General features: G+C 25.6%; 1 protein-coding gene across 3 annotated transcripts in view; it reads right to left on the bottom strand.

The window, feature by feature from the left end:
* Positions 1 to 17,648, bottom strand: part of Lpin (phosphatidate phosphatase LPIN) — a 32,796-nt gene extending 15,148 nt beyond the window's left edge. For 2 of the 3 annotated variants that reach the window (XM_015508295.2, XM_089225676.1), the window contains exons 1-2: positions 17,499 to 17,647; positions 6,971 to 7,016 (exon numbers count right to left, since the gene is read on the bottom strand). The gene's annotated coding sequence lies outside the window, so the exon portion shown is untranslated. Of the gene's footprint in view, positions 1 to 6,970; positions 7,017 to 17,498 lie in introns of all 3 variants that reach the window. The other variant, XM_089225677.1, reaches the window with a different exon arrangement.
* Positions 17,649 to 19,738: the final 2,090 nt, after the last annotated feature.

Below are 19,738 nucleotides of genomic sequence, written 5' to 3'. Positions count from 1 at the left end.
AGATATATGAAAATGAACCAGAACAAATATTTCTTCTTGCAATCAAAATTTTGAAGGTTTGAATGTTTTTTTTACTTTTTTGTCTTGATAAAATATGTTGTAATATAATGTTTTATTATTATAGTCACAATTGATAACCTCTAACCAGTCTAACCTGCACTGAATAATGAATATAGTAAAATATACAAAAATCTTACTACGGTTCCTCCCTAATTATAAGTTATAACTTAAAAGTAAAATAATCTATTGAGCTGTTAGAGCTTTCTATGATAAATTTCTGAGCATTCTTGTAGTTGTAACCATATGAGACGCAGAAAAGTGAGCAGTTTAGACTGAGACCAAGAATTAAATTGCTTAGATGAGATCTAGATCGTCTATTGAGCTGTTTAAAAGTTAAGTAGAAAATAAAATAAGTGGCGACATCAATTTAGTTAAAAAGAAGACAAGAGTAATGCATAAAAAACAGTGAATAGTGAGTGGGAAATGTTAAGAACGAAGGCGACGTAGGTAGGAAACTGTTTTGTATTTTATATTTGTATGTGAAAATCGTGAACCAAGTAAAGATGGTGTAAGTCGATGTAATTTTATTAAATGGAATGTAAATGGTTAATTATAAAAGGATGCGAAGTTAGGAGTGGATATGAACAGATAAGTATTGCGTGCTCAAAGTTTTCAAGGGACAGCCGGGACAGGGGTATACCGATACCGAATGATGGTATTATTATAGTGGTCATATAGGAAAGAGTTGGAGTCAGATAAAATTGAAGATTCGTGACACAAATAATAGACATTTCAGTGAAGAGAAATTAATAGGAATGGAGAAGATTATTTATTTTTATGTATTATAACTTATAAGTGTAATGTGTGTCATTAAAAAAAATCTAAATTATAAATTATAACTATAGTTAGAGGTTTATGGCGATAAATCTAGTATAATATGATCTAAGGGTAAAAATTGATATTAAAAAAAAGAAAAGATATATTTATTGTTAAACATATAAAAATAAAATTCTTATATATAACTAACTTATAGTTCCATGTCATACCAAATGGATTCATAATAAGGTTTACAAACTGCAGCAATATTGATGAATATGCACGACTCACAAAAAAAAATTTCTCGCCATAAACCTCTAACTATAGTTATAATTTATAATTTAGATTTTTTTTAATGACACACATTATACGTATACATAAAAATTAATAATCTTCTCTATTCAATTACTTTTGTGAGTCGTGCATATTCATCAATATTGCTGCAGTTTGCAGACCTAATTATGAATCCATTTGGTATGACATGGAACTATAGTTAGTTATATATAAGAATTTTATTTTTATATGTTTAACAATAAATATATCTTTTCATTTTTTTAATATCAATTTTTACCCTTAGATCATATTATACTGGTCTACTATAGTAGTAATTATTTTTTGTAAGTTTTATCTAATATTCCAATGTAGGTAATTTCTATAAAATATTTTAGATTTCAAAGAACATTTAAAAAAAATATATTTTTATTATTATTAAATTTATTACCACGTACAGGTGCTCTTTATGCTACTGAATTGTGCATTTTATACGTTATGCTTATAATTCTATAAAGAAATTGTCCGTAAGCAGTGGCATATTTAGGAGGAGGGGGGGGCGAGAGTGGACAATCGCACCGGGCATCAAATTTTAAGAAGCATCAAGTTTATATTTGAAAAAGTGTTAATAATAATATTAATAGTGTTACATAAGACGTTTTTCATGCTTACTGCCTCAATTATTAAAATATAAATAATACTCAACCAATAATGCGGAATTTCAGAAATAAAATTGGTTATTTATAAAACACAATAGAGGTTGTATTTGTAGCGACGACTTTATATAACATAAAGTGATATACATTGTATACATAAGGATATTATTTTATGGGAGATTCATTAAGCTTAGTAGCGAAATATGCTGCTAGTTGGTACACTTGGTACGGAATTTTTTTATTTTATTTAAATTTTATGCACATTCGTTGTGAAATATTGAGCGACTGCAGTCAGACTAAATCCAAGAATAAAACAGTAAAAATATTGTCCAATACTCGATGGGCAGCTAGACACGAAGCTTGTTTAGTTGTTTAAGTCTTCTCAAAACTGGACTGAAATTCTTAAAGTGTTGAAAAGTTTTGTTGAAAATCCCAAGTAAAAATATGAATCAACTGGATTATTAAAAAATATGAATAGTTTAGAAATGTGTATTCTCGTTTCATTTTGGAATGATATTTTAGAGATATTTAATAGTACAAGCAAGACATTGTAGACTATTGAAATTGATTTAACAATTGTTATAAACCTATACACGGAATAGGCCACACAAGGATGACACATAAACACCTCATGGCCAAAGAAGAACCCCCTCAATGTGCAGCCTGCGGGGTTACACTAACTGTGAAACATATAATAACAGTGTTATCAATATTCAGAAGTTTTGGAGAAATACAACATTCCACCCAACTTGTATGGAGCTCTGGGACCGAGCAACGAGACCACATCGAACATGATAGCCTTTCTCAAAGGATCGGATTTATACGACAAAATTTAAACATATTGATAAAAAAAAAAATTGTAACATTAACTTAAATAGTAACCATATGTAGTTAGCATCATATAAACATTGTAATATCCTTAACATTGTATCTTAACAAAAAACTAATAGCTTTTGTTGTTGATGTTTTTTTTAGTTCAATTAATTAATTAAAAAACCTATACACATCTTAAAATTCAATGTGTAACAGATTTAAGAAATACTTTTCATACTATCGAAAAATTTTAAATTAAATAATACGAAGTTGCTATGAAAAATAAAAGATAAGCTCCATACGATGAATCACGTCAATGCGACACATCATTTATTGAAGCTAGAGAATCATTTAAAACAAACACATATTTTGTCATAATAGATTTATTGCATTCAGGGCTAAGGAAACGTAAAAACTCATAATATGATTATATTAATATTTAATACCTACTACTACGTTCGGATTTTTTTTCAAACATGTTTGATTTACCAGTAACTGAAGTAAGAAAGAAAGCTACCAGATTATTAAGTCAGTATCCTGATGATCTCGATGGATCATTTATAAATTATTGTATTCATTTTCATGGATATTTAAAAAGTTTACCAGGAAATTTATCAACAAAATATATTTTAGAGTTTAAAGAAATCATCAAAAATCACAAAATAGCAGATGTCTACGGTCTACACATATGTAGATATTGCGTTACGTATATGTATTTAATATGCTGTCCGGTTTCTAATACTTCAGCTGAACTGTCATTTAGTGTTCTGAAAAAAGTGTAATCATACTTAGAATCTTCAATGAACGACAACCGCTTAAACAATTTGGTGGTTTTAAATGTAGCATGTGAGATAACTAAATCAATTAGGTAGCCATAATAACGAGGTCGTTGAAGAATTTGCTGCCCAAAAATCTCATCGTAAAATATAAATGTTTATGTTTCTTTTTTTGAATTAAATGTTTTAATGTATTTTATTTTAGTTTTTAGTATAACTATATTACAGCTCGACAATATTATGTTATGTTTTAATGTATATTATATTTTATACTTCTATAGGTAGTTAGCCTAGTTAGGTATAAATATATGTATGATTATGTTGTTATTTTTGAATCTTGGAATATTATTTTAATAAATTGATAATAAACGTATATATATATATATATGCCTAAAAGATTTTATAATGATTCAGTATTTCAGTCCAATAACTACATAATGATTAGGTGTCTATATATTCAGTAGCGCAACTAGGATCTACTTTCAGCGGAAGGGGTGGGGGTTATACATATAAAAAAAAATTTTTTTAATGAGAAGGTGCACTATACCCTCCCACCCTGGTTACGCCACTGCCAATATTATTTAGGACTTGATTAATTAGAGATTCTACGTACCCAAATAATTGGTAACTTATTAATAATAAGCATTGTTTAAATAATAAATATACAATATATCTTCTTCTTCGACTTCTTAAAGGCCAATAAGGCCCATTGGCCATTGCCACAACACAAAGATACCTACTACCTATAGCCTATAGGTACCGGCATCCATCTAACTCTATCCTGAGCTCATAGCTAGACAGTAGACGTGTTTACGGGTTGGGTCAAGTTAGCAATGCTTCCCCCCTCCCCCCGGCGGACTGTGCTTCAAACAAAATGCCAGAATAAAAAAAAGGTATGCTGTGTCCGTGTGTACTCTGCAGTTCCTATAGATTCGATACATTGTAATTTTTGTATCTTGTTTTATTGCTACACACAAATAACAGAACATTTTATTGATATTTGAGCATTTATTAATTAGTGATTATATTATCATATAGGTAATATTATGTTCATCAATTCTCTATAACTACATAACATGGTTAAGTAATATTATAAATATTATGTACCTATCTGTTTTTAATTTAGTTTTAGGTAAATGTATTTTTATTGTTTTGACAATGGTTATAATTTTTTATCATAATTAAAAAATATTCTTATAATTGTGAATTTTGTAACATAAAGAATGTCTAAAAATTAGGTATCACGATTTAAAAATTTGTCGTGCCATTTTGGCCACCAAAGTTTGAACACGCCTATGGCCTGTGGTACAGTTTCTCCATCCCGAATTCGTGAGATAACTAAATCAATTAGGTAGTCATAATAATGAGGTCATTGAAGAATTTGCTGCCCAAAAATCTCATCGTAAAATATAAATGTTTATGTTTGTTTTTATGAATTAAATGTTTTAATGTATTTTATTAATTATTTGTTTTATTTAATTTTAATTTTTAGTATATCTAATGCAGCTCGACAATTATATAGGTATTATATTATGTTTCAATGTATATTATGCTCTATATTATATTATGTTTTATAGGTACTTCTATTTAGGTAGTTATAAATGTATATATGATTATGTTGTTATTTTTGAATCTTGAAATATTTTTTTAATTATTATAAAAAAGGTAAATAAGTGTTTAAATTTTAGAGGCAATAAATTATATGTACCCAGCCACCCAGGGCATCGAATTTCTAAATTCGCCAATGGCTGTAGGCGGTACTATTATTTTATTATTGATAGTTGATACTATTATTTTAGTGTCAACTCGCGCGAACGTGCAAATATGAAACGTGCTATTTATATTCCATTAAAAATATAAAATATATACTAAATTTTGAATGAGCATGGAGTAATACAATATAAAAATACAATAATATACAATGTTTTTAAACTTATTTTAAAATTGCATGTATGATTGTTTAAAACATGGTTAATTATATTTTTATTTGGCAATATTTGCATGTATTTTTGAAATCTTATAAGGTAATAAATATCCTAACATTCCTAACCCTAGTTATAACTATTTGACTATTTGAGTAATTAATCTGAGTATAAAAAAGGACAAATGATACATTTTCAACTTTCAAAATTTTAAACATACCTAAATAATTCTATGAATCATCATCTTAATAATTACCTTCAGTGAGTCTATATATTATAGACTATATAGTAGATATAATAATTTTCCAAATTAAATTTACTTCAATAATATTGATTGGTAAAAAGTTCTTGACGACTGGAAAGAATAACACCGATGGATACTAATGATACTATATCACTATCTGCATAATTATGTAGAGTGTAGACGATTTGCTGACGGACAATTTCCTACTTTCATATATTCCGTGTATAGTTTATCTATGGTACGCGTGTAAAGTGTAAACTGTACATTTATCTAACCTAGACCTATAAAAAGTAGGTAGGTACCTATGTTATGTAAATTAATAACAACATCGTTTCATTATATACATATTTTTGGCCAGAATAAAAATTGCTTTCCTAAATTATAGATAGGTATGGTATAGCAATCCAATTTAGATACTTAAACATATATCAAATGTATATATAATAAATACAATTAGCGTTGTACACCGTGGTAATACATAACAACAAATTGCAATTTATTTTGAAATAGTTACCTACACATAGTAACAGGGATAACAAGTTTAAAATTTAAGTTATGAAAAAAAATACGTTGAATATTATATATTTATAATTATAATGATTTATTGATTTTACAACTTAACTTTGATTACTCAAATCTAATATACAATTTACAGATTGTATAACAGGACTATAATGCTAAAACGTTTAATACTAATACGTATCTTCAATAAAACCAATATAAGTTAATACCTATATTATTGTAATTTGTTAATTAGATCATAAATTTAGTATAATTTAATAAATAGATGATATATAATACTCATAGAAATTATAATAACTAATAAGTACATTATTATTTTTAGGAATATTATACCATGACTATAGAACTTGTATAACTAGTCGGTTTTCAATTAGTTATGTTCATGAATCATGATATAGGTAAACATTAAAATAATTTTAACACACTATATTTACCTAAGTAATAAATTATAAATATAGCATATTAGCACTATGCAGTCTGCAGAGTTTATAATTTTTTATGTTATTGATATTGATAGTTTGATAAATTTCGTGTCACGGAAACATCATTATAGATTTATAGAAAGTTATAGTTCTAATGAGTAATGTTTTTACTTAGAACAATAATGATTAATTATATTAATATCTTCTAATGATGCCTACATTTAGGTATTGATTATAAAGTTTTTATTTAAGTAACAACATAATAGTAGGTTGTATAAACAAAGTGTTAAACATTGAAGAAGATAAGTGATAAGCTGATTTACTGATTACTAATAAGTAATAAGATATAATATTATGAATAATTATTAATATTTAGCTATTAGCTGTGTTTTTAGATTAAAACATTTAACAAGGATGAAAACTATGCATAAATACCCTATCCTATTAACTTACCAATAAAAAAAAGATATACACTTAATAAAATATTATATTTAATCATAATTTATTATAATTTTAGTTGATTACTTACCACTATAATGAAGTCTGTTAGAGGACTCAAAATTGATTACAGCATTCTAAAAATTTAAAAATTTAAACATTAATATCTAAATAATGTTTATTTAATTTTTAATTGTAAATAAATATGTATAGGTAATTATACATATAAAGGTAGGTACTATATCTGAGTCACGATAATTTAAAGTTGAATCGGAATAAAAATCGCTTCGAGATAATATGTATTATTCTAGATAGGTATACCTAACTCTATTTAACCTGACATTTAACCTCAAGGCTCAATGGAAATAAAATGAAAATCGAGTTGTCAAGTTTTTGAGTTACCGAGATTTGAGTTGTTGCGACTCAACTGTCTCGACTGTACCTTATCTATATCTATATTATATGGTATTATGGTAATATTTGTTGGTTTGTGATTACACCTTTGAGAAGTTGATGGCTAAGGTGGAAACACAAGAAGTAGGTACCTGCTTAAAATAACACCGTACTGAATTTTATTTTAAGAGGTAATATAATCCAAGAACTACCTACCCACCCAAGAAATTTAAACATAACTATAGACAACGCTCTGTTTTACATTATAGGTGTCAAGAGAGTAGCAAATCACTGAAGTTGATGATGTGTTAAATTTAAATACAATGATATAAAATCATTGTGTACGAAAAACGATTCTGAGTGGGTCTATCATACTATTATATATTACTAAGTATAAGGCTAAGTATACTATAAGTAGGTATATTTTATAATATTGTTATTAAAGTAATATAGTTATATCTATTATATTTTAGTCATTAGTACCTACTTCAGCCAGTTAAATTCATTTTTGATTACGAATTTACAAATAGGTATATGGTGTATATAACTAAGTATAACTGTTAAGTGTAAAGTTAGAAGGTGCTAAAATAATTTATTCCACAACCCCCCAGGAGGTACATCCACAAACAACAATGATAGAGATTAAATATATTTATTTAACATATTATTTTTGGAATAACTTACTATCTTAGACGTTAGTAATACTTAATTATGTACGATCGCGAATTTATGTACCAATACGTAAGTATAAATCATAAATGTATAGGTATTTTATAATTTAATATGTATAGCATTGTAGCCATTAGATATACAAATTAATTTAATATTTTAATGAATCAAATATAACTACTAATTTTCCTGCATATTAATGATTTTAAATTCTTATTTTATACATTGATATTATATAAAATTAGTGTCTTTAATATAATAGTTTTGTTCAAAATATAATATAAAGCGTTATTATTGATAGGGTTTAAAGGATCATTTTAGAAATCTAATAAAAATGGCATAATAATAGAATTCTTAATAATTGATGATTAATTCTGTGAATTTGTTACCTAATCTGGCTAATCACCTTGTGAAGTGTTCAAGTGTATAGTGTGTACCGGAAGAACATGGTGCATATCTCTGACTATATTCTATTCTATACTATACTTGTTCGTTGTTCAATTCTAGTCTCGTTCAATGTCATTTTAAAGAATAAAAGAACGTGGTATTACAAATTACAATACATACGAATATATAATATACATTGTGTTAATCAAAGTATGTCCTACCTTTAAAATTGCATCTAAATTTACTATTATACTATTCTTTGAAAATATATAATCTTTATTTACTCTTTGTAAACTCCTTGATAAGTTATTAAAATATTTCATATTTTTAGCAATTATTGTAAAATTGCATAGATTCTACATATTTCTAACGTCTACAGAACCATTTACAGGTTAGGTTGTCTCAGAGACGGCGCGAGGGGGGGGGGGGCAATCGGGGCAGTTGCCCAGGGCCCCGCGATTTTAAAATTATAATCGAGGCCCCGCAGTTCTTAAATTTTATTTTATACTGTTCAGAGATTAGTTAGTTTGGATAATATGTAATGTGACTGTTATTTATTTTGCCCGGGGCCCCGCAAATCCTAGCGCCGTTCCTGGGTTGTCTTGTATAGAGGTGTCGAGGTGTGTGTCTTGTATAATATATAACGTACTACACTCTTGATATATATATAACTTATAACTTAATTATAAACAATAATAATCAAAGGGACATAAAATAAGCGGAAAGCGGAACTTTGACAAATTTTTATAACTCATAAAAGATTGTATTTTGCAATTTTGCTATAAAACAAATATTCACGAAAAATGAATAACTAAAACTATATAAGCACTGGTTACTTATAGTACCTAAATATAGAGATAATTGACCTATTACGTAACTTTTAGGGAATAACATTATCTGTGAGATTTTTTTTCGATGTTTAAATTTTCAATTAAAAAATGAGTGTGTGAAATATCAGAAATTAAAAATGTTCATATCTCGCTTGAAAATTAAAATATTGAATAAAATCCAGCGCTGAAGCACTTATAATCTTCTTTCCTAGAAGTTTGATGATAAACTCACTCCAATATCATAAAAATTCACTGCACACTGAAGCTAGTATACAAAATTTTTCTGTATACTGTATGTCATATTGTCATATGTGTAGAGAAAACGGGAACAAATCTTAACTCTAAATTGTATTATTAAAATGTAGGTAGGTACAATTATTACTGCTAAATAGGTAATCAAGACAAATTTTACGGGTAACCTAATTAAAATTAATTGAAAGATAACAGTTTTTTTTACAACTCATTTTAATTCTATTGAATTCTGAATTACTTTTTGATGTCCATATAGGTACACACAGAGTAGGCTTTAATTTAAAAACTCATAATTGCCTATAGTTAAGTAATTTTAATATTTTTTTAACAAAATGTATTATGTACATATATAGGTATAATATATTGTACATATTTAAGTATTAAGTGTTAAAGATTGTTAAAGATGATTGATATGCATATTGCATGATATAGTAATCCGACATGAATTTGAATTTTATACATTTAGGTACTACATGTAGTATGATGCGATACCTACTCCTCAGTTTAAAAAGACACAACGTATTTTACATTCTCAGAGACATTAAAAATTAAAAATTACTGTACAAAATATTTTGTATTTAATATATACATATTTATATATTGTATAATGTATATAGTCTGTATAGAAATAGAAAAGCTATTGTTTTCCGTATGTATATGTAATAAATGATAATACTGATTACTGGCATAGTGCGTATATACAATGATAGGTGTACGCACTTAAACAAACTTATAAGTTATACTATTAGTCATTAATTTATAGCCTTATAGGTATCTACCAAGTTTATGTCTCTATGACTCTGTATTACTAAATTTATACTATATAATAGTATTATAGTGGCTAGTACTGCTGATTACTAATTTATTTGCAAATAATAATATTAGATAACACAATGAATACACAGGGTGATAGTAATTTACCAAGGATGCTCATCCTTATTTTTACATGTTTTTTAGACAGGATACAATTTTTTTGTCAACCAATCTTTCCAATTAAATTATATGATTGTATTACAATTTGCATGGTACCTACCAATAACTACAATATTATAATTTATAACATATAGTATAATTTTATTTAAAAAAATACTTTATTATATTTATCGTTAGTATAGGTATTATATCGATTATTATTTTTTTTAAATTGTGCAAAATTTTAGTAATATTATATAATATGTTACATTATTATATTAAATATATTATATAGTCTATATTTCGCGTTACTGTAGCAAACGCAACCAAATATAAACAAATTAGTAAATAGTATTTTGTTAACATATTTTGCAATAAGTAAGTGGATAAGCTGTATTTTTGGACCTACTATAATAATATAAGAATTTTTTTGCCCTATATATTTGTTAAGTTAAAGTTAAAAAAATTACCAATAAAATCATACAATTAATATAATATTGTTCAATGTTTTCTGTGAAGCACAAAATATATCAAGTTTTTTTTCTTTTAAAGATGAATTTATTCTATAGTTCTGAATTTTGGAATTTTGAAATAAAATAAATTTACTGTCTATACTGTGTGTGTGTTGACACAGGAACCTTCTGATGATCCCTAACTTATTTTTTTTATATTTTTCACCCATTACATTTGAAAAAAATTAGTTTTTTTAATTACCTTATTTATAGTAGGTTTTAAAACCTATACACATTTTCAGTTACACAAACTGTGGTTTTAGATTTGTTGGTTATATACAGGGTGTAATAATAGCTAAATAATTAATATAGTATAAAACTATAAAATATCCTAGTGAGACAAACCATCTACGTTCAGAATCGTTAGGTTAGATTAGGTTAGGTATAGTTTTTGTATACAATGATATTATATCAATGAATTCAAATTTAATACCATCTATTACAGTAATCCACTTTTAACCACTGTATAGCAGAGCGATATCCACTTACCCGCTTTTTTTCTTTTAAAATGTACTTATCAATTATTATACATTAGTAACATGAATAAACTTAATAAGCGGGTGAAATATACCCTTAACAAAAGGCTACTGCGCAATAAACGTCATAATATGATGTCGAGTCATGAGGGTCAAGGCCTAACATTACATATTTCCTTTTTATTGTAAGTAAAATACTGATAATACTAAAATTATTTTAATTATTTAACAATATTATTTAGTTGGTATTTCCATAATTACCGGGATAAAACATATTATAATGCTTAAACTTTTTGATAAGATAATAAATGATGATGATTTGTATATAATATATTTCAATGAAACCAGTATAAATGGAAAAATAAATTTTATTTTTATCGTGTACTGAACTAACAGAAGTAAAAAATTGTGTTAATTATTTCTTTAAGTGTTATATAAACATTTTTATTGGTCCAAAAACTAAAAAATGTTGAACATAGGCACAAAAAAAAAATATATATATATATTTGTAAGATTAGTAAATTTATCTCGTATAATAAATGATATCAGTTAAAAATTAAAAAAATATATTTTATTCAGAAATTTCATTAATAATTTACAACCTAGAATTATTTATACCTCTTAGTAAATATTAATGTATTATAAATATTCATCATAATTAAAAAAATATTGATCTTGTTGTAATATTTACTTCAGTAGTTCAGTGTCTATTATAGTTACTTGAAGTGATTCTTTGACCTTTAAACAAAATAACAACTATACAGTGAACTACTAAAAGGAATTTTGTTGACTCATAATTTATATATGATTTAAAAAGTAAAGAAAATGTGCAATTTAATAACGTATCCAATTAATTTTTCCAAGTAGATAGTAAATAAACATATTAAATTGTTGTTGACATAAAAAGTATAATACTAATCAATTTGATTTTTCACATTTGTTGATGTATGTCATATGTGACGTAGGTACAGACAAGTAAGACAACAGTTAAGTCTTGACCTCGAATATTATCAATGTATATAATATATTTATAATAAAAGCAAAAAAACAAGCTGTAGGCTTATATCTGTATAATATTCGGTACCTAAGCTGTTCATAACAATCACATCACAAAAATATGTTTTTGCAAATATCAAGGTCATTTCCAAAAACGATTTTAGTTAGGTATTGTAAACAGATAAACAGATTAATATACAGAAGAATAGTAAAGTTGTTTTTCATTCATAAGCCAAATAACAAGTTCGATATTATTATTTTTATTAAATGGGATTTATTAAAAAAATAATATTCATTTCCAACAACAATTTTAGTTATAGTAAACATATCAATAGGCTATATAACATAATATTATAAAATGTACTAGGATTTTATTGTATAGCTATATTATTATAGATATTATTTTCCAAACTTATTATTTTGTTCTGAGTAAAAATATAAGGGACACTACAAATTTGTTTACAGATATAAATAAAAAATATTTACCAATCAAAATTGTTTTTTTTTAATTTGAATTAATCCTCGGCAACTATGGCCATTGGCAACAACGGGTTTAACTAAAATTGTTTTTTATTTATAAGCCAAACAACATGTTTTTATTTATTTATTATCAAATGAGTTTTATTTCAAAAAATAATTATTTTCAACAACGATATTAAAATCATAGGAAACAGATAAGCTAATTAAAACATTTACAGTCGAGTACAGTCGATATCTCAAATCTCAATGGGAATAAAAATAAATTTGACCTAAGTATTTTTCGAGTTATAAAATATAAAAAAACAACTTGAGAATGTTTCAAGATGCAAGAAAAAATACAAGTTATCGACGCTTTACTGTACAAAAATAATATTTTATAAGTTAAAATAGTAAGTGAATGTTCAATGTCTGATAGACAAATACAGCAAATCCCCCTTCCAGATCTTTTTGTGTTTCATGTGAGTAAATTTGAAAAATAGGTAAAAGTGGTGACTTTCTAATAAATCAATAATATTTCAAACAAAAAAATACTTGTAGAACAAAATTGCAAAACGAATAATAATAATAATAATAATTTAAAAATATTTAATCATTATAAAATAACATTTTGATATATTAATATACCTATACTATATTTATTACCTATTAATTATTATTATCATCATAATATTATTTTTTTCAGATCTTTAATTTTATTAATAGGAACATAATACGTACAATTTTTCAAACAAAATATTTTTTTTTTTTAAATTGTTATATTAAGAAAAGTAAGCCACATTAATAAATAAAACGATTTTAAAGACTTTATTAAATTATGTTTATAACTATGAGAGAATATTATACAATTTATAGAATGTAAAAAAAATATTAATAGTTTTCAATATTTATTTTCGTGTTTAATGTTAAAAGAATTGCCCTGTACCTGTAGGTAGGTACTAAACTACTAAAAGTAGCTATAATGAATGGTTTGTTATATGTTTTATTTCGAATTTTGAGTTATAAATCATATTATAATTAATTTTAAGTGAATGCACATTAATACTTTAAAAAAATACTTTTTCGAAGAGTGAAATAAAAAAAGAACAAAACAAAACTAAAACAGCTTTTTAACTAAATATTATTTTTAAGTAGTCATTTTTAGTAAGTTCTAAACAAGTAGGTGCCAATTATTATCAGACTACGTAAATTGTATAGATTACTATTTACTTGATTCCAATATAACATTCTCATATAATTTATTAAATGAATATCATATTATACTGTCTAAATGTTTAATATTCTAATGTCTATGCTACTTATAACTATAGCTCATAATCGTACAATAGCATATCACCGGTGTCTAGTATGTACAGCCGCTGTCAGAATTTTCATACCCAAAGGTTTATGATATTAATGATGATATTTGACCTAACTATTCTGACTTTCAAATGAACAGGCCAATTTTTATACAATCATACATGACTTTTGATATGGCTTTGTATTTTTCATATTACTAATCTTTGATAAGTTATTACAAATAATGAAATGTAATCTACATTCTACATTATAATATTTTAAGAAATAATAACTATTTTTAGTTCCAAATAATTTTTTTCCTCTTTACGATTATTAATTATAGGTACCTATAATACTTTTATAGATCTTATTTAGCTCATGATGATAAAATTATTTTAAATTTAAATTGTGATAATTCTGGGATGACAATTAATTTTTGATTTGATTTGTATTTAATGAATACTACCTGCAGTCTATCTGTAATAGGTACAATTATATAGTATATTATAGTATAACTATACAGTATGTTAAACGATAAAGGTAAGATGTGATATTTCAGACGCATGACGCTGAACTTAATTTGTGGTTTTTTAATTGCATAAGAAAATTAGTACCATACCTATTTAAAAAAAATTTTAATTAAAAAAAAATCAGAGCATGTGTAAGAATACAAATTTTTTTTTAATTATACCAACCTATCCCCCTTTTAAGTTTACCATGTGTTTGAAATATTTCGTGTTGAATTTATCGTTGAAATGTGTCACACACTATATAGTTAGTAGTTACTACCATTTAGCAGCAAAACATAAAAATAAATGTAAAATCTATAATATTAATAAATAATAATCAATAACATTTCAAAGTGTCAATAATCATTATAAAAATATTTATTTTCGTCGTAAGTAATCAAGGCTGGATTTAGACTTATCGATGCCTGGGGTAAATCATTTTTAGCCCCATATAGAAGCATAAAAAATAAAAACACCCAAAATCTAAGTAGTTAAAGAAAAAAAATTTCTAAATGTCCACACCATAACTAATATCTACTAAAAACGTGATTATTTTAAGTTTGAAATACCGCTATTTATGTATGTTCAAAATTAATTTAAAGATAATAATATCATGATAATTTAACTAAACCTTCATAATTTTCTTATTGATATTTAAAGAAAAAAAATGTTTATAAATAGCTCAAAACATGTAAAAAAAATTTATAAAACATAAAGGTTGTATATAAAATGATAGTTTAAACTTTAAACAAGGGATGAAAATTTAATGTGGCCATGATCATATTTTTTTGAATTAGGTACATCAAAAATAATAATGGAATTTATTGTCAAAAACTGGTTTTAACTTTGACTATAAGAGAATCTCAGCTTTTATTTTATTTTTTGTTTGTTTTCCTAATACTTTTGAAAACTATATTAGCTAACTAACACACATAATTGTAAAATCTGTGAGTATATTCATTGGGGCGCTTAGAATCTAAAATTTTTTTTTTTTTTTTTTTTTCTTTATTTGAGATAAACAATCTATACCTTAGGGGCACAATAAGTTTATATGGTTAGAGAATTTACAACATGATACGCTTGACGTGAGAAGTCATCCACTAATGACACTCAAATTGATTGATTTTTTTTTTTAATTTTTTAAATTTTTTTTTTTTTTTATTTTTAGAATAATTAGTTAAACAACTGATACTCTGTAAATGATTAGTTGAGGGCAGGGGGGTGAGCAAGTAGGTCACGACACCATTTACGTTTTAAACGTCTGGGTGGGTTACCAGGAATAGTATGGACTGCAAGATTACGTATTAGCGGGTTGCTATTTGAGGAAAGACGATTGTGGAAGCGTTGGTAATGATCTATAGCTTCTTCATGTACCAGTTTCATTTTTAGATCAGTGTGAATAGTGTGGTTTGAGACGTAAGGAGGAGCGTTTAGAAGTTTCCTGAGTGCTATGTTTTGAAAAGTTTGTATTTTGTTTATATTTGATTTTTTTGCATTACCCCATAACTCTATTCCATAAGTCCAGACTGGTGGAATCTAAAATTAAAATCGTTTGTGTTCACTGAATGCCCCAATACCATTTTGTTGTCAGGTGACATCTTGACGTTTTAATTTTGCATCCCAAATTATAATATAAATATAAATCAATATTTATTTTTGAAGTTAATATTTATTTTTCAAACAGTTCCTAAATCAAGGTTCAAAAAATTATAAATTTTTTAAATAGAATCCCAGAATCCAAATGTCCCCAAAATATCAGTTGTCTATAACAAGTGCCCATAAAACCCTCTGTCAAATACGGCACGGGGATGGTATAATAATTGTTAAATAATACTATTGCACTGCTACTTGCTAGTCAATGTGTGGGCTTCGATCCCATGCAGCAAAAAAGTTTTTTGTTTTGAAGATAATGGAATATTTAGAAGGCTAAATCTCCCCCCCCCCCCCAAAAAAAAAAAAAATGATTTATGAGCTATGGTACAACACCTACTTATGTATCTGTTTAATATTATTATATATAATATTATATACATAGACACAGGGTTTAAACTAAATTTAGATTACAATTTATACTAAATGATTTAATATAATACCTAGGTACCAATATAAAAAATTATTTTATTTTTTAAGAATGGTATAACACTATAATAGCTTAATTAATAATTGCCTTTACTATAAATTATAATTATAGGAATGATTTATTTACTTATTGATAAACTATAATGCTACCAATTATTCATATATTAGCATAAATGATGCATAATACATTTAAAATGTTAATCCAGTTAGTCTTTATTTGTAAATAGTTAGTATTTACCATTTACCTATAATAATTAGACATCTAATACCTAAAAAACTATAATAGTCTATAATACTAACAATTATTCTTATAGGTATTAAATAACAACAATAATAATAGAGATTAATGACAGACAACTATTAATACACCGAACTTCAGCTAGGTAGATTTTATTTGTATAATTTACAAATAAATAATCATACCTACGTTTATATTATCATTATTATCAAGTTTATTTACACACAATAGTTAGATAGGTATAAAATAATATACATACTAATAAATCAGAAAAATCAATAAAAATCTATATTTTTAAATTAACAATTAGTTCTTATCAAAATACTATGACAATTTTATTACTATTAAAAATTTTCAAAACACTTAATTTTTAAGTAAAATTGTTTGTAACTAAATATTTGTAATATAAACATTCATAAAAACGATGATAATATTAATATTTTATTATTTTAAAAACATATTAAAACAAGCATTTGAGATGAAAGTATGTTATAAGGTAGGTAAATTTATAATTTACATTTCATTTAGAGCAATCACTATATATTACATCGAGTATGATATAATATCATATAATATCACATAATACATAAATATTAGCATAAAAATCTTACCAGTCAAAATCATGGCATAAAATATAAATCGCCAATATTATTAAAAACTTGTCTATTACGCGAGTAAAATACAAGAATAAAACATACGACACCAACCACTGCTTAAAACTGACTGACCGACTATTAATCCGCTCGGTTTGGTTGCTCAGCCATGGCTGATGTTTTAGTATAGGTATAATATAGTTGTTTGTTTTTCATTTACCTTCATTTTTTTTTTTTTTTAGTATGCTTGCATTATTTAATGATGGTTATATGGTACACATTAATCTTAAATCATTGGATTAAGGCTTATATTAATATATTATTATTACATTTAAATTATTATGTATATATCTTTAATTAATTAAAAAGCAGGTACCTAATACTTAAATCTACAACAAAAATAATGCTTCGAAAAATGTGAATACTTCCTACCTTTATGTATATGTAGTTATTGTAGTTTATACTACTATACTAACATTTTAAGTAAGTAGTTTTGTAATAATTACTTATAGAACGATACCTACATACAGAAGTATATTGTTCATTGCATTATGTAAATATTTTAAAATTATTGACAGGTATGAATTTCAGAGTTAAAAGATTATTTTTCAAAGAAACAATAAACTAAACGCATTTGTGTTAATGCGGCTGTAAATATTTTAAAAAAAAGTTACCTACAAGCTTCAATAATCCAATTGAAAATAAATTATAATTTTATCTTTGTCCTATGATCATAATTTCGATGGAGATAAGAGTATACCAATTTTAAATTTTGAGTATATTGAAATATAATAAATTCATCTTTTACCCAACTCCTACGCTACATAAAATAAATTTTTCAGTATTTAGTCTACTAAATGCCTTATTATACCTATAAAGTATTCTTGTAGGTAGGTACCTACTTATACAGTCGCAGTAGCAAAAAAAAAAATTTAGTTATTATCGATACCCAACGTCACTAAACGAAGCAATACAATATACAATATTTACATAATTATTCGACTATTTTTTGTTCATGCAGTACAAAAATAAAGAAGGTACCTACATAAAAAAAAAGTTATACTGGTACACAATTTATACAACTTTATGTATTTACGATAAGTATACGTAAATATATTTAATAATAGAAACTTCAATTAAATTGTAAACAAAATAAAATACTAACAATTTTTAAAATAGACTAAAATGTATTTAAACAGATAAGGTGATGTTGTAGGAGCTGAAATATTCTTAAAGATAACTTTGGCACAAAAATTAAAATGTTGCATATAGTACTTTTGGCAGGCTCTAATAATGACCGTATTTTTTTAACCAAGCAAAAACAAATAAAATTTGAGACATGATCTTCACTCATGTCATATTTGTGTAATATTACTAATATTAAAGCTCTGGTTCGTTTTCAATTACAAAATTACATTTAATTTATATGAAATACATACAATGTTATTAGGTAGGTAGATACGTGAAAAAATGATTTAAGAAAATCTAAAATTTTGAATATGTCGATAAATAGGATAAAAAGAGGTTGAATATTTTAAACATTATATTCATATTATAAATATTTGGTGAAAAATTCAACTCTCTATACTGTATAGTCTAAACAGTTGTTTATTACCTTTAAAAAAATATTGAAATAGCAATTATACTTTTGAGTTATGAGCCTGCCAAAGTATCAATTATTAGACTTGATGAGCTACCATAAATTATTCCCAAAATTTAAGATTAAAACATTTTTATTTTTAACCATTCAAAAAGTGATGACGTACATAGGAAAACAGATGGACAAGTTATTGTCGCTCTGCTGTTTAGTAGGTGGGTAACTGTAACGTAGTTGCGAAGCTTCAAAGGAGACAACATCTACCCACAATCTAAATGAGAACAAATAATTTGATTAGTTTAATTTAAATAAAACATTTATTTTCCAAATTTGAATGTCATAAATCATAACAGATTATATTATTTCATTGTTTGTCAACATTTTTTGTTGTTATTCTGTTTCACGTTCTAATTCTATTCTTACTGCTTGATATTGTTAACTATTTGTGGGTCACACATGCAAGCTGACAGCGCCCGGCGCTGCGGGTTAATCCAATAAACATCAAAGTACAGACAGTACAGTATAATATAGTATTATAGAATAAAAAAGCGGGTAAGTGGATGTTGCTCTGCTATACAACTGGGTTACTGTAATGGATGATATTAAATTTGAATTTAATGATATAATTGTATACGAAAAACGATTCTGAGTGGAGACGATT

This window comes from Diuraphis noxia, unplaced genomic scaffold (assembly GCF_037042655.1).
Source record: "Diuraphis noxia isolate RWA-SAM2 unplaced genomic scaffold, SU_Dnox_SAM2 contig0004, whole genome shotgun sequence".
Classification (NCBI taxonomy): Eukaryota; Metazoa; Arthropoda; class Insecta; order Hemiptera; family Aphididae; genus Diuraphis; species Diuraphis noxia.
This window is presented reverse-complemented; position numbering and strand designations above follow the sequence as displayed.